This window comes from Bubalus kerabau, chromosome X (assembly GCF_029407905.1).
Source record: "Bubalus kerabau isolate K-KA32 ecotype Philippines breed swamp buffalo chromosome X, PCC_UOA_SB_1v2, whole genome shotgun sequence".
NCBI classification, from domain to species: domain Eukaryota; kingdom Metazoa; phylum Chordata; class Mammalia; order Artiodactyla; family Bovidae; genus Bubalus; species Bubalus kerabau.
The window spans coordinates 40,422,154-40,437,890 of record NC_073647.1 but is presented as its reverse complement, the minus strand read 5'-3'; the positions used below and the strand labels follow the sequence as shown (position 1 = coordinate 40,437,890).

General features: G+C 41.5%; 1 long non-coding RNA gene across 1 annotated transcript in view; it reads left to right on the top strand.

Moving 5' to 3' along the window:
• Positions 1-2,911: 2,911 nt before the first annotated feature.
• Positions 2,912-15,737, top strand: part of LOC129638762 (uncharacterized) — a 126,406-nt gene continuing 113,580 nt past the window's right edge. Inside the window, exon 1 of the long non-coding RNA XR_008708002.1 lies at positions 2,912-5,236. This is a non-coding gene — a long non-coding RNA (uncharacterized LOC129638762). The remainder of the gene's footprint in view (positions 5,237-15,737) is intronic.

Genomic DNA, 15,737 nt, shown 5'->3' with positions numbered 1-15,737 from the left:
CTGAACTCTCTCTAAATATTGACGTGTTCCCCACCCTGTGACTCTTTCCCTTGTCATATACTCTAGTCATTCTTTTCATAACTTTGTGCCTGGCTCCGGGCTAGGCATTTGGGATACAATAGAGCATAAAGTAGACAAAAAGTGATTACTGAGATGTTTTATAGTGAGGAGAGACAATATGCCAAACGAAAATGTAAGACCTGCAGACTGATCAGTTTCAGTGCCCCAAAGAAAAGAATGCAGGGTAATGTAATACATGAGGAGGATGGGTGGTGACTATGTGGTCAGGGAAGCTTCCCCCTGCCTCTGTCTCACTATCTTTCACTTGTTTTCTTCACTGTTCTTGATTCCACCTGTCAGTTTTCTTGTCTTCTCTCCTTAAGAGCCTGTAGACTTCTGGGCCACGTGGGTGATTCCCATTTGTGAAGTTTCCCATCTTTGAATCCACGGGTGCAGCAGAACACTTCAGAAATACTTGTTGAAGTGACTTGAGGACACTTAGGCCATGAGCAGTCAAGTAACTTGCCTAAAGTTACACCACTACAAATGTAGACATCACAGTCTGAACCTGGTGCTGCTGACTCCAGATGCAGTATTCTTTCCCCACATTACAGCCTTCTTTATGTCCTTTCCCTGACCTCTAAGCCCCTACGTGATCTATACCACCACCACAGTCAACCCTCAGCTCTGACTTTGTCTCCTACTCTTCCCTCACTCTGCGCAAACCCACCGGCTGCCTTGTTGTTCTGTGAGTAGGCCATGCATGCTCCCACCTCTGGTGTGTTTACCTGTCTTCCTTGCCTGCAATGCCCTTTCTCCAGTGTTCTTTTCCTATACAGGACCCTGACCAACCTCCTTGCTTCCTTCATGTCCTCACCTAAATACTAACTTCCCAGTGAGGGGTCATCCTCTGTTGCCCCCTTCTCCTCCTGCCCTTAATCTTTCTCAGCATCAGGATCTTTCCGAGATGGTTGGATGGCATTACTGACTCAATGGACATGAGTTTGAACAAGCTCTGGGAAATGGTGAAGGACAGGGAAGCCTGGCCTCCTGCAGTCCATGGGGTCACAAAGAGTTGGACATCACTGAGCGACTGAAAAACAAAAGGAAGGGTAGGATCTTGTTATGTTTTATTTAACATTGTATCTTAAGGTCCTAGAACATAATAGTCTTCTAGTAACTGTTGAATGAACAAATTTATGTTTAATCAGATATGGCTTATACATTCAAAAGCAACCCCTTCCTGTAGAAATTCAATAAAGAGAGCAAGCAAAGGTCATGCTGTATTACCACTGGTCCTTTGATGCTATAGCACCTATGCTAAGCATAGCATAGTTCTGGGGCTTGAGTGGGTAACAGGAAACGTGGTATATTCTTCAGAGTAAGTGGGTGAAAGTCGCTTAGTCGTGCCCGACTCTTTGCGAGTGTATAGTTACATGGACTGTATAGTCCATGGGATTCTCCAGGCCAGAATACTGGAGTGGGTAGCCTTTCCTTTCTCCAGGGGATCTTCCCAACCCAGGGATCGAACCCAAGTCTCCTGCACTGCAGGCTGATTCTTTACCAACTGAGCCACAAGGGAAGCCCAGGGTAAAATGCCTTATTTATATTTGCTGGATCTCTCTCCACTTGAGCATCAGGATAAAGCTTGTATGTCTGACCAACTTCTACTTACTCTTCTGTTAGCACTTTGCTAGGCACACTGAACAGATGTGTTCATGAACTGTTCAGTGAACAGGTTCACAAACAATTAGCAATTGGGCATTTGCTGGGTTCTCTTCTAATACCTTTCAGAGTCTTTCCTCTAAAAGAATATCAGTACTTGATTCTCCAACTGGTCATGAATTTGTTCTGGACTTCCTTCCATTAGACATGGGGTAATAATGGGAGTGATGGGCTCTCTTTAAAATGACCCTTCTCTGCCTATTAATTTTACTTTTCTACTTATCCATGGAAGTCCTGCATCCTATAGCAAAATAGTGACCAAGATAGGCTCTCTTCAACTTGGCAAGCAAAGGATCTTCCAGAGCCAAATTGTATTTAAATAAATAGATCCTGACTTCTTAGCTCTTTGCTCATAATACTTCATTTGTTTTTCTGGGTGTTTTTAGAGGTCATCCAAATTTTATTTAAGTGCTACGGCAGCATAAAAATTACTTCAAAATGAAATTTTGAAACATTCAGTTCAGTTCAGTCGCTCAGTCGTGTCCAACTCTTTGTGACCCCATGAATTGCAGCACGCCAGGCATTTTCAAATATGATGTTTTGGTGGTATGTTTTGCAATCTTCATTTATTTTTCAGAATTTGTCCTAGAACAAAGGGCTTTGAGGACATGGTCACTAAATTCAAATTAGGTAGAATGAAATCTGACTTCTCTGGAAGTTTAGTAGCTGAAGCTCTGCCTGCTCATTTTTACCACACAGTCCAGTTGTATCTGGCCCCTCCTGCCATTTCCACACAGTTAGCTCATGCCAGCCTAGTTCCCTATCTTGCATAATTCTACAGAAGTCTAGTTCCCTTACACAAGACACGCAACCTCACAGGAGATCACACAGCCATACTAAATCTCATTCCTTCAGATATATATTGAGGCAATAGGCTCTTTGTCACATGACTGAGCTACATTCTGATGCACAAACACTCCCCTGTACTGTCATACTCAGGCCCCCCATGTGGCAATCTAGCCCAGTTTTCCCCACAGACACACAAATACACACTCTCCCTAGGGCTTGAAACTTTCCTCTTTCCCTTATAAGAGTCTCATCTATGACAGAAGGTGCAAGCCCTTCTTTAGATCGATAGTGTAGAAAATGATGGACAGAAGAGAAGTGAGTGAAGCACATTAGAGAAATACTAGGAAAAAAAAGGTGGGGATAATTGTTCATTTATTAGTTAATATCTACAGCATAGCAATGACCATTAAAATGCACAGGATCTGAGCAGTTAAGTAAGCACTTACTTTGTTTACTAAATATATCTCTTAGATTATGGTATTTTTTAAAAAGGATATGAATTTCTTTGAGGTAATGATCAAAACTTCCTTCAGTAGCAAGTGTCTTTAAGTCATATACCACATTTAAATATGTGTAAAGAAAACACAGTAAGACTGAATTATTCTGAGAGCTACGTGGAGAAATAATTGCGAAGTTCTGTGGAGAGTTTACCATGATTAATCAATATAGTACTGATAGACACTTGTGTGGAATTACCTAGGACTGGGGAAAGAACTAGCCAATAGCATCAGAGATTTATAGGCTGCCACGTTTCTGACAAATACACTCATTTTTTCTGTTCTTTAAAAGCTATCTCTGGAATTCTGTGAAAAAGATATTTTGGTGAATGTTTTTATATATTTCTGAGAAAACAACAGAAATGGGAGTGGGAGAAGAGGAAATTGTACTGTTTAGGATGTATTACAATTTAGAATTTCATTATTTTTTCCAGGTTTATTGACCTATAATTGACATATAACATTGTGTAGGTTTAAGGTGTACAACGTGATGCTTGATACTTATATATTACAAAGTGATGACCACAGTAAGATTAGTTAACACACCCAGCACTTCACATAGTTACCCTTTATGTGTGTATGTTTGGTGAGAGCATTTAAGATCTATTCTCATCAGTTCATTTCAGTCACTCGGTCATGTCCGACTCTTTGTGACCCCATGAACCACAGCACATCAGGCCTCCCTGTCTATCACCAGCTCCCAGAGTCTACCCAAACTCATGTCCATTGAGTTGGTGATGCCATCCAACCATCTCATCCTCTGTCGTCCCCTTCTCCTCCTGCCTTCAATCTTTCCCAGCATCAGGGTCTTTTCAAATGAGTCAGCTCTTCGCATCAGGTGGCCAAAGTATTGGAGTTTCAGCTTCAACATCAGTCCTTCCAATGAACACTCAGGACTGATCTCCTTTAGGATGGACTGGTTGGATCTCCTTGCAGTTCAAGGGATTCTCAAGAGTCTTCTCCAACACCACAGTTCAAAAGCATCAGTTCTTCGGTGCTCAGCTTTCTTTATAGTCCAACTCTGGGGACTATATATAGTCCACATCCATACATGACTACTGGAAAAACCATAGCTTTGACTAGATGAACTTTTGTTGGCAATGTAATGTCTCTGCTTTTTAATATGCTATCTAGGTTGGTCATAACTTTCCTTCCAAGGAGTGAGTGTCTTTTAATTTCATGGCTACAGTCACCATCTGCAGTGATTTCAGAGCCCCCAAAAATAAAATCAGCCACTGTTTTCCTCTGTTTGCCACTCATCTATTTGCCACTCTCATACTGACTTTCAGTTATAGAATTCATATTGTTAATTATAGCCAGCATGTTGTACATTAGATCCCCAGTATTTATCCATTTGTAGTGGAAGTCTGTATTCTTTGATCAACATTTTCCCATTTCCCCCACTCCCAGCCCAGGGCAACCACTAATTTACTGTTTCTGTGGGTTTGGCTTTTTTAGGCTCCACATATAATTGAGGTCAGACCTTCCTGGTGGCTCAGAGGGTAAAGAATCCACCTGCAATGTGGGAGACCTGGGTTTGATCCCTGGGTTGGGAAGATTGCTTGGAGGAGGGCATGGCAACCCATTCCAGTATTCTGGCCTGGATAATCCCATGGACAGAGGAACCTGGAAGGCTACAGTCCATAGTGTTGCAAAGAGTCAGACACGACTGAGTGACTAAGTACACAGAACAGGACAAGAGGTTCCCAGCGGTTTGTGGGTGGGCTTCTTGATGGATTGGTGATGTACTTAGTAGGAGCCACTTCCCTTTAGTGCCTTCTGAGAGAGTCCTATCTGCCTGTCTTGTAGCTTCTTTGCAACCCCAGTCTTGCAGCTCCGGACTCATCCAATGGATGGGGCCAGAGGAAAAGGGGCCTATGGCAGCATCCCGTGCAGCTGGGAAGCCAGGCACTAACTCACAGGCCCCCACATTCCCCTTCATCACAGCTGAAAGCATTTCTGGGCATTGAGCTGTGCTGCCTTGATAGAGGGGTGGTGCGAGTCAGGTCAAGCTGCTCCTCTTACCCTCTTCCCCGCATCCCAACTTGGATAGTTGTTTTTTTTTTTTTTTTTTTTTTGCTCCAATGAGGTGCTGGAGCTTTTCCTCTGGGAACCTTGACTTCCACAAAGGCTTCCTCATCTGTGTGCAAGTGCCTGAGACCATGCTCTCCAGCAGCTCCGGGACCACAACCAGAAGGGCCCAAAGGGTCCACAACCAAGACCAGGTCTGTTACCCTACTAGTGGGTTGGCAAGACTCCTCCCAGGGCCCTTGGCCTTCAGTGGTGGATCCCACAGCTCCCACAGAGGCACTATCATCCAGGGATGGGGACAAATTGTTGTCCAGGGGAAGGCTCAGCTATGTTGCTGGCAGCATTTTTAAATCTCCATTTGGAAGTTGGAAGGTAGCTTCAGGCCTTCGTTTTGGAGAAGGAAGGGGCAGCTACAGATGCCCCGAGTCACTGCTCCAGTGTTTCCCTCAGCTTTAAAGAGCATTCTAACCAGAAAGCAAGTACCCAGTGTGACTTGCTTTACCTGGGGATGTTTCTTACCACACTGTGAAAATTAGTGTAGTTCCTCTGTGTCCATGCCAAGAATCCAGGCTGGTGGAAGAAAAAACAAGTTGGGCTAGAGAATCTTGATGGAGTTCCATGCCTGAGTGAAAGTCTTATTCTGCCTTTTACTTCCATGGTCAATGAGAAGTAACTGGATACTCTTTGCTTTTTGTACCATTTCATTTTTGTTTTTAATTTTCTAAAATATTATATACTGTTTATATATATGTATACAAAAGCTTTCATGCTTGATAAAGAGTTGAGAAAGAACAACAAAGAGATGAATAAATTGGAAAATGTAGACTAAATGAAATGGGAGCACTGAATAAAATAGAAAAAGTGAAACAAATTAGATAAAAGTAATTGCATATGTTCTTCCCAAACTCGACTACTTCTGGGTTGTTAACCTGATTGCTAAACTCAAAGCCTTCTTCTGGTAACTATGGATGGTTTCAAATAAGTAAAAATAATATGGAACAGGCAGGTTTGAAATTATTGGGGGGAAACTTTAGAGATCATGGAGAATGTTGAGAAGAATTGAAGGAGAAAGGGAAATATGCAAGTATATGCATATCCAATGTCTGCTTCTGAGAAAGATGCAAGGCACTATACAGAGAAGTATACATTTTCTAAGAGGAGAGATCTGATCTTTGGCTAAAACATGTAAACCAAGTGGTAGAAGGAATGGAGTACGTTAAAAAAAACTGTGTCTGAGGATAGCTCTCATGAAACACAGATCTAAACTTCTTAAGATCTGTAACAAATTGGAAAACATGCATCATGTAGTTATCCTTATTTTCGTATAAGAAGTATATGAGTGAATTAGGTAAAATGAACGTTTGGCTTTCCACAAACTGCAGGACGATTTTGTCAAGAGGGCTTTGGGGGATTGTTGGTAGTGATTCGATTGGGCATTCCCCTGTGCAGGGACTTGCATGCTGCCTAGGACAGCCAAGGGCGAAGACATTTTGTAGTTTGATAATGTTGACTTTTTTGGTGCCAGAGGGATGTGACCTAGGTATTGTTAAATATGCCAGCAAAAAAATGCATGTTTCTAAAAAAAAAATATGCACTTCTAAGGGTTTTTATTTTTTCTAGTATAGCAGTCAACCAATAAGTAATCATTTCATTAATAATTATGCTAAATAGGGCTGAGGTTAGGCTATCTCCTGCTGCTGAATGAATATATAGCCAAATGTATAATGGCCTGATTAAAATATAGATTTGTTTCTTGCTCGTTTAGAAATGTAAAAGAATGTTTCTGGTTGGGGAAGTTGATTCTTCTACAATCGTTCTAGGCTGGCAAAGACTTTGCTGTCATTATACTTGGCCACCTTCGTCTCCATGGTAATTTTCATTCAAATCAGCTGAAAGGGGGATGGAGCATGAATACACTTGAGAGATTCTAATGCAGCAGGAATTAATATAGCACCCTTATTTCCTCTCACAGTTTGTTGGCTAGATCTCATTCGTATAACCACAGTTGATACAATGAGATTAGGAAATATAATCTATCATTGTGTGAATTGTTAACAGTTTCTGTGATGTTTGCCATCCTGGTTGAAATATTCCTTTGGATCCTTCTCACATAGCACACACTGAGACCTCTTAAAGTGAGACAGCCTGAAATCTCACAGTCACTAAATCTTGCTTAATCAGATCCTGACATAGTTACTTATGTTTTGTGTGTGTGTGTGCATGTTCAACTGTGTCCAACTCAGTGACCCCATGGACTGTAGCCTGCCAGGCTCCTCTCTCAGATTTCCCAGGCAAGAATACTGGAGTGGGTTATTATTCCCTTCTCCAGGGGACCTTCCCAACCCAGGAATCGAACCCATGTCTCCTGTATCTCCTGCATTGGCAGGCAGATTTTTTACCACTGTCCCACTTGGGAAGCCTCTATGTTCTACCTATGACTTAAAAAGACAAGCTGAATTATCAGTACCTCTACCTCATGGTACCCAATATAGAATGGTGGGATAGGGCAGCCCAATAAGAAATCCCGTTCAGACAGGGAAAATTGGGAAACATGCCAGAATCCCTGATCTAGAGCAGTAACGGGATTCTACTGGGCAAATACTGTATCATTTCCCTGCCATGGCAGTGAAGAAACTTCTGTGATAGGCCCTTACTTCTGCTTTCTCAGAGGAATTCCTTCTTTCTGTTACTCTCAGTGGCCCCTGGTTATCCATACATTCTGCAGTGTCCGTTATTGCTCATTCTTCTTCATTGCCACATCTGAAGTGAGTGAGAAAGAAATGAACAGCCCTGACAGCTGACAGCTGGTAGCAGGCCTAGTAACTAAATTTAGGCCATGGTGTTTACTGCTAAATAGCTAGGCCATGGTGTTCCCTGCTGAAAGAAACAATTCCATACAATATCAACAATATTTGAAAAGAGATCACTCCGTGACCTTGATGAAATAAGAGGAAAAAACAAGACCACTTGGTTATCAGGACCAAACACAGACAAAAATCCAGAACACTACATAACCACAAAAAATAATTAAACTCTTCTCATTCCGGGTAATATAACTGCTTTACCAATGGCAAATCTAGCCCCAAATCATTCTTTCTACTTCCTGGATAAAGCATATGATCCTAATTTACAGAATTGTCCTTATTACCTGATAGCACTCAATCCAGAACAGACCCCCATTTATTTAAATTCTCCCTAAAATTATTTAGCACAAGCCCAAACGTTTCCATCTGCTAAATACTGAATTGTCCCTCCACCCCCCAAATTTGCAATCATAACCTCCCACACCTCAGAATGTAACCATAATTGGAGGTCCTGTATTTGAAGAGGTGATTGATTGATACTAGTCAGATTAGATTAGGGCCTACTCTAAAGATCTCATTTCAACTGAGATCTGAGCTAAGTTTTCCCAGGCAAGAATACTGGAGTGGGTTGCCATTCCCTGAAATGAGATCTTTAGAGTGGGCCCTAAATCTGGTCTGACCAGTATCCTTAGGAAAGAGGAGATTAAGACTCAGACAGCAGACATGAGAGCACAGCCATGAGTAAGATAGGGTGAGAAGTGCTGGAAGAAACCAAACCTGCTGACACCTTGATCTCAGACTTCAAGCCTCCAGAACTATGAGAAATATATTTTTGTGAAGCTATCCTGTCTGCGGTACTTGTTATGGTGGCTGTAACAAACATGACTCCTCCTTCCTGTGGCAGCCAGTGATTGCTCTTGCTGTGTAGGCTTCCTTGTTGCAAGTTAGAAAATCTAATTTTGACTATAGGAATTTCCCTCGTGGTCTTTGGAACTGGACTTTATTGTGAATGTGGAGGGGACATTCTCTCTTTGGGAAAGGTACAGGTTTTGCAATATGCTTCTTTCTGGTACCAATTTGGGGGTCAGTTATTTTTTCAGACTATATGCACACTTTTGGAAATTATTATTTATATATATATATATATATATATATGATAGTATCTTAACATATACTTTATCCTACAGGATAAAGGGGAAAAGTGAGTTGGCTCATGGGTAGATACTTATAGAAAGTAACATTTAAGGAATCCCTCTGATTCTGGATCAGTGTCACAGGCAAGATAGTTTTGTTTTTTTTTTTTTCCTCTGCCAGTAAAATAAACAAAAAACAAACAAAATTTTGTGTAATATCCTCGGATGCTGCGGTTCAGAGGGATTCTCTTCCATGACTTAGCTGAGGCCAGCAGAGTTGGTATTGACAATTGAGTGTAGCAGATGGAAGGCAGACGGTGGAGGGCAGCGGGAAAGAAGCTGGCTGTTCATGTCTGCCTATGAGTGGTAGGATAGCCCTGGTGAGGGATTTTACAGAGCAGCCAAGACCAGCATTTTCACAGGACAGTGGCAGACTGAGGTGATACTGGGGCTGTTTGTGTGCCCAACCTAAAAGATGGGAACCCAAGTCAAAGCTGGAATTCATAACCAGGCACGTCATGGCTTATCAAGTAGTAGCCAGGCCCCAAGGGAGTGTACAGGAGCTAGTTTACTTTGGTAACCATTCATGGCTCATCTTGTGGCCAAGAGAAGATTTGAAGGCCTTGGCCTGGTTTCTGGGTCTTGTCCTTCTGCTTTCTAAGACGAGAAGACCTTGACTTAACCCTGAGTTGGTGCCAAATGCTTTAGACCAAGACCCATAAGAAGCTTGGTGTCTGTGGAAGAGGTTAGTCCCATTCCATTGTTAAAGTGCCGAAAAGGACGGATGCTGCCATTCCATTTTCCTTGTGTTTTCTGGATGTTCAGAAATCACCCATGAGGACAGACATGAATTTCATTAGATACTATAAGTTCCAAGGATCTACTGTATAACATGGTAACTATAATTATACTATATCATATACTTGAAATTTGCTAAGAGGTAGATCTTAAACCTTATTATGACAAAAAGTTAACCATATGAGGTGATGTATGTGTTAATGAATTTGACCGTGGTAATTCTCTCACAATGTATACATGCTACTAAGTTCAAGCTTCTTCTGCTCCCCTAGAGAACCGTCTTACTGAGGTCTGGCTGCTTGTTTCTTTTTTTTTTAATTTAATTTTAAATTGATAGATACTTACTTTACAATACTGTGATTGTTTCTGCCAGTTCTTTTGTATTAATGGAACAAAGGGGGAGCCAAAGAGGTAAAGTAAAAAGGCCCTGCGTGCTAAGTCTATTCAGTCATGTCCCACTCTTTGTGACCCCATGGACTGTAACCTGCCAGGTTCTTTTGGCCATGGGATTCTCCAGGCAAGAATAATATGTAATATATAATATGACTGATTCATGTTGAGGTTTGACAGAGAACAAAATCTGTAAAGCAAATATCCCTCACTTAAAAAATAAATAAATATTAAAAAAATTGTAAAAAGAATACTAGAGTGAGTTGCTCTTTCCTTCTCCAGGGAATCTTCCCAACCTAGGGATTGAACCCTAGTTTCCTGTTTGGCAGATGGATTCTTTACCACTGACCACCTGGGAATTATGGTTATAAAATGCATTTCTGTGATAATTGATGGTTTTGAACATCTTTTCATGTGATTGTTGGCAATTTATTTATGTTTGTGAAACAACAGTGAAAATATGTTCCTAATTTTTATGGAGGTGTTTATCTTCCCTTTTTTGAGTTATAAGAATGCTCTGTGTATTCTGGATATACTATAAATATTTTTTCCTAATCTGTTGTCTTCTTGAAGAGATGTCTAGTCTTTCTCATTCTATTGTTTTCCTCTATTTCTTTGCATTGATCCCTGAGGAAGGTTTTCTTACCTCTCCTTGCTATTCTTTGGACCTCTGCATTCAAATGGGCATATATTTCCTTTTCTTCTTTGCCTTTCACTTCTCTACTTTTCTCAGCTATTTGTAAGGCCTCCTCAGACAACCATTTTGCCTTTTTGCATTTCTTTTTCTTGTGGATGGTTTTGATCACTCCCTCCTGTACATTGTCAGGAACCTCTGTCCATAGATCTTCAGGCACTCTATCAGATCTAATCACTTGAATCTATTTGTCACTTCCACAGTATAATCATAAGGGATTTGATTTAGGTTATACCTGAATGGTTTAGTGGTTCAAAATAAAGGACAGAAATGGTATGGACCTAACAGAAGCAGAAGATATTAAGAATAGGTGGCAAAAATACACAGAAGAAGTATACAAAAACATCTTCATGACCCATATAATCATGATGGTGTGATCGCTCACCTAGAGCTAGGCATCCTGGAATGTGAAGTCAAGTAGGCCTTAGGAAGCATCACTACAAACAAAGCTAGTGGAGGTAATGGAATTCCAGTTGAGCTGCTTCAAATCCAAAAAGATGATGCTGTGAAAGTGCTGCACTCAATATGCCAGCAAATTTGGAAAACTCAGCAGTGGCCACAGGACTGGAAAAGGTCAGTTTTCATTCCAATCCCAAAGAAAGGCAATGCCAAAGAATGCTCAAACTACCACACAATTGTACTCATCTCACACTCTAGCAAAATAATGCTTAAAATTCTCCAAGCCAGGCTTCAGCAGTATGTGAACAGTGAACTAACTTCCAGATGTTCAACCTGGATTTAGAAAAGGCAGAGGAACCAGATATCAAATTGCCATCATCTCCTGGATCATCGAAAAAGCAGTAGAGTTCCAGAGAAACATCTACTTCTGCTTTATTGACTATGCCAAAGCCTTTGACTGTGTGCATCACAACAAACTGGAAAATTCTGCAAGAGATGGAAATACCAGACCACCTGACCTGCCTCTTGAGAAATCTGTATGCAGGTCAGGAAGCAACAGTTAGAGCTGGACATGGAACAACAGACTGGTTCCAAATAGGAAAAGGAGTACATCAAAGCTGTATATTACTACCCTGCTTATTTAACTTATATGCAGAGTACATCATGTGAAATGTACTGATGTACTTCATTTGGGCTGGATGAAGCACAACCTGGAATCAAGTTTGCTGGGAAGAAATATCAATTACTGTAGATGACACCACACTTAAAGCAGAAAGCAAAGAACTAAAGAACCTCTTGATGAAACTGAAAGAGGAGAGTGAAAAAGTTGGCTTAAAACTCAACATTCAGAAAACTAAGATCATGGCATCTGGGTCCCACCATTTCATGGCAAATAGATGGGGAAACAGTGGAAACAGTTACAGACTTTATTTTTGGGGGGCTCCAAAGTCACTGCAGATGGTGACTGCAGCCATGAAATTAAAAGATACTTGCTCCTTGGAAGAAAAGTTATGACCAACCTAGACAGCATATTAAAAAGCAGAGACATTACTTTGTCAACAAAGGTCCACCTAGTCAAGGCTATGGTTTTTCCAGTAGTCATGTATGGATGTGAGAGTTGGAGTATAAAGAAATCTGAGTTCCAAAGAACTGATGCTTTTGAACTGTGGTGTTGGAGAAGACTCGAGAATCCCTTGGACTGCTAGGAGATCCAACCAGTCCATCCTGAAGGGTATCAGTCCTGAATATTTATTGGAAGGACTGGTGCTGAAGCTGAAACTTCAATACTTTGGCCACCTGATGCAAAGAACCGACTCACTGGAAAAGAGCCTGATGCTGGGAAAGATTGAAGGCGGGAGGAGAAGGGGATGACAGAGGATGAGGTGGTTGGATGGCATCACCGACTCAATGAACATGAGTCTGAGTAAACTCTAGGAGTTGGTGATGGACAGGGAGGCCTGGCATGCTGCAGTCCATGGGGTTGCAAAGAGTCGGACATGACTGAGTGACTGAACTGAATCTGTTGTATAACCACCCAGGAATTGAACCCATGTCTGCTGCATTGTTGGCAGATTCTTAACTGGCTGAGCCATCGCAGAAGCCTCATAAGCTGTTGTTGCAAATATCTCTTCGTTTCAGGTGGGGGAAGTGATATGTTAATTTATAGCCTGTAGCCATTCACAAGTGGGCTGGGTCAGGCTGTTTCCTGTGAGTTGAACAAAGGTATTTTAGTTTAACCTTTATGCATGGGGGCTTCCCTGGTGTTTCAGACTATAAAGAAGGTGCCTGCAATACAGGAGGCCTTGGTTTGATCCCTCAGTCAGGAAGATGCCCTGGAGAAGGAAATGGCTCCAGTATTCTTGCCTGGAGAATTCCTTGGACAGAAGAGTCTAGAGGGCCACAGTCAATAGGGTCAGAAGGAGTGACTAACACTCAGTCATGGGGGGCAGGGTTCCTGGAGATGGGGCATTATGCTATAGGTGGCTTTCCTTTAGCTATTAACTCAAATAGCAAAAACAATAGAAAACGAAGGGTAAACTAAAAGAAACAGATCTGCTTTACAGAAGTTTGTTGTTTTCTGCCAAATATCAACTTGAGTCAGCCATAGGTATACATATGTCCCCTCCTTCTTGAACCTCCCTCCCATCTCCCTCCCCATCCCACCCCTCTAGGTTGTTATAGAACCCCTGTTTGATTTCCCTGAGTCATACTCCAAGTTCCCATTGGCTATTTACGTTATCCTTCAATTAAAAAAATAAATAAATTTAAAAAGCAATAAAATACATTAAAAAATAAGGAAAAAAAGAAATAGATCTAATATGAAGTCAAATTTGCTTTTCCCTATTACATACATATGGGCTTCACAGGTGGCACTAGTGGTGAAGAATCCACCTGCCAAAGCAGGAGAATAAGAGATGCCGGTTTACCCTGGGTCGGGAAGATCCCCTGGAGGACTGCATAGGAACCCACTCCAGTATACTTGGCTAAAGAATTGCATGGACAGAGGAGCTTGGGTCACAAAGAGTTGGACATGACTCAAGCAACTTAGCATGCATTATATACATATATTAAATCATAATGTTGTATACTTTAAATACATTCAGTTTTGTTAAATATATCTCAAAAAAGCTGGAAAAATTTGTAATTATTTCGTTTATAAACTGGCAGTAATGGCCCTCACTATTCTGTACCTAAGTGCTTCTTTTTTAGTTGATCATGATTCAGTTCATTTAAGTGACTCAGTCGTGTCCGACTCTTTGCGACCCCATGAATCTCAGCACACCAGGCCTCCCTGTCTGTCACCAGCTCCCGGAGTTCACTCAAACTCATGTCCATCGAGTCAGTGAGGCCATCCAGCCATCTCATTCTCTGTCATCCCCTTCTCCTCCTGCCCCCAATCCCTCCAAGCATCAGAGTCTTTTCCAGTGAGTCAATTCTTAGCATAATGTGGCCAAAGTACTGGAGTTTCAGCTTTAGTATCATTCCTTCCAAAGAACACTCAGGGCTGATCTCCTTCAGAATGGACTGGTTGGATCTCCTTGCAGTCCAAGGGATTCTCAAGAGTCTTCTCCAACACCACAGTTCAAAAGCATCAATTCTTTGGCGCTCAGCTTTCTTCACAGTCCAACTCTCACATCCATACATGACCACTGGAAAAACCATAGACTTGACTAGATGGATCTTTGTTGGCAAAGTAATGTCTCTGCTTTTTAATATGCTATCTAGGTTGGTCATAACTTTCCTTCCAAGGAGTAAGCGTCTTTTAATTTCATGGCTGCAGTCACCATCTGCAGTGATCTTGGAGCCAAAAAAATAAAGTCAGCTACTGTTTCCCCATGTATTTCCCATGAAGTGATGGGACCAGATGCCATGATCTTCATTTTCTGAATGTTGAGGTTTAAGCCAACTTTTTCACTCTCCACTTTCACTTTCATCAAGAGGCTTTTGAGTTCCTCTTCACTTTCTGCCATAAGGGTGATGTCATCTCCATATCTGAGGTTATCGATATTTCTCCTGGCAATCTTGATTCCAGCTTGTGCTTCTTCCAGCCCAGCGTTTCTCATGATGTACTCTGCATAAAAGTTAATAGGCAGGATGACAATATACAGCCTTGATGTACTCCTTTTCCTATCTGGAACCAGTCTGTTGTTCCATGTCCAGTTCTAACTGTCATTTCCTGACCTGCATATAGGTTTCTCAAGAGGCAGGTCAGGTGGTCTTGTATTCCCATCTCTTTCAGAATTTCCCACAATTTATTGTGATCCACACAGTCAAAGGCTTTGGCATAGTCAATAAAGCAGAAATAGATCTTTTTCTGGAACTCTCTTGCTTTTTCAATGATCCAGCGGATGTTGGCAATTTGATCTCTGGTTCCTCTGCCTTTCTAAAACCAGCTTGAACGTCTGGAAGTTCACGGTTCACATACTGTTGAAGCCTGGCTTGGAGAAATTTGAGCATTACTTTGCTAGTGTGTGAGATGAGTGTAATTGTGCAGTAGTTTGAACATTCTTTGGCATTGCCTTTCTTTGGGATTGGAATGAAAGCTGACCTTTTCCAGTCCTGTGGCCACTGCTGAGTTTTCCAAATTTGCTGGCATATTGAGTGCAGCACTTTCACAGCATCATCTTTCAGGATTTGAAATAGCTCCACTGGAATTCCATCACCTCCACTAGCTTTGTTCGTAGTGGTGCATTCTAAGGCCCACTTGACTTCACATTCCAGGATGTCTGGCTCTAGGTGAGTGATCACACCATCGTGATTATCTGGGTTGTGAAGATCTTTTTCATACAGTTCTTCTGTGTATTCTTGCCACCTCTTCCTAATATCTTCTGCTGCTTTTAGGTCCATACCATTTCTGTCCTTTATCGAGCCCATCTTTGCATGAAATGTTCCCTCAGTATCTCTAATTTTCTTGAAGAGATCTCTAGTCTTTCCCATTCTGTTGTTTTCCTCTATTTCTTTGCATTGATTGCTGAGG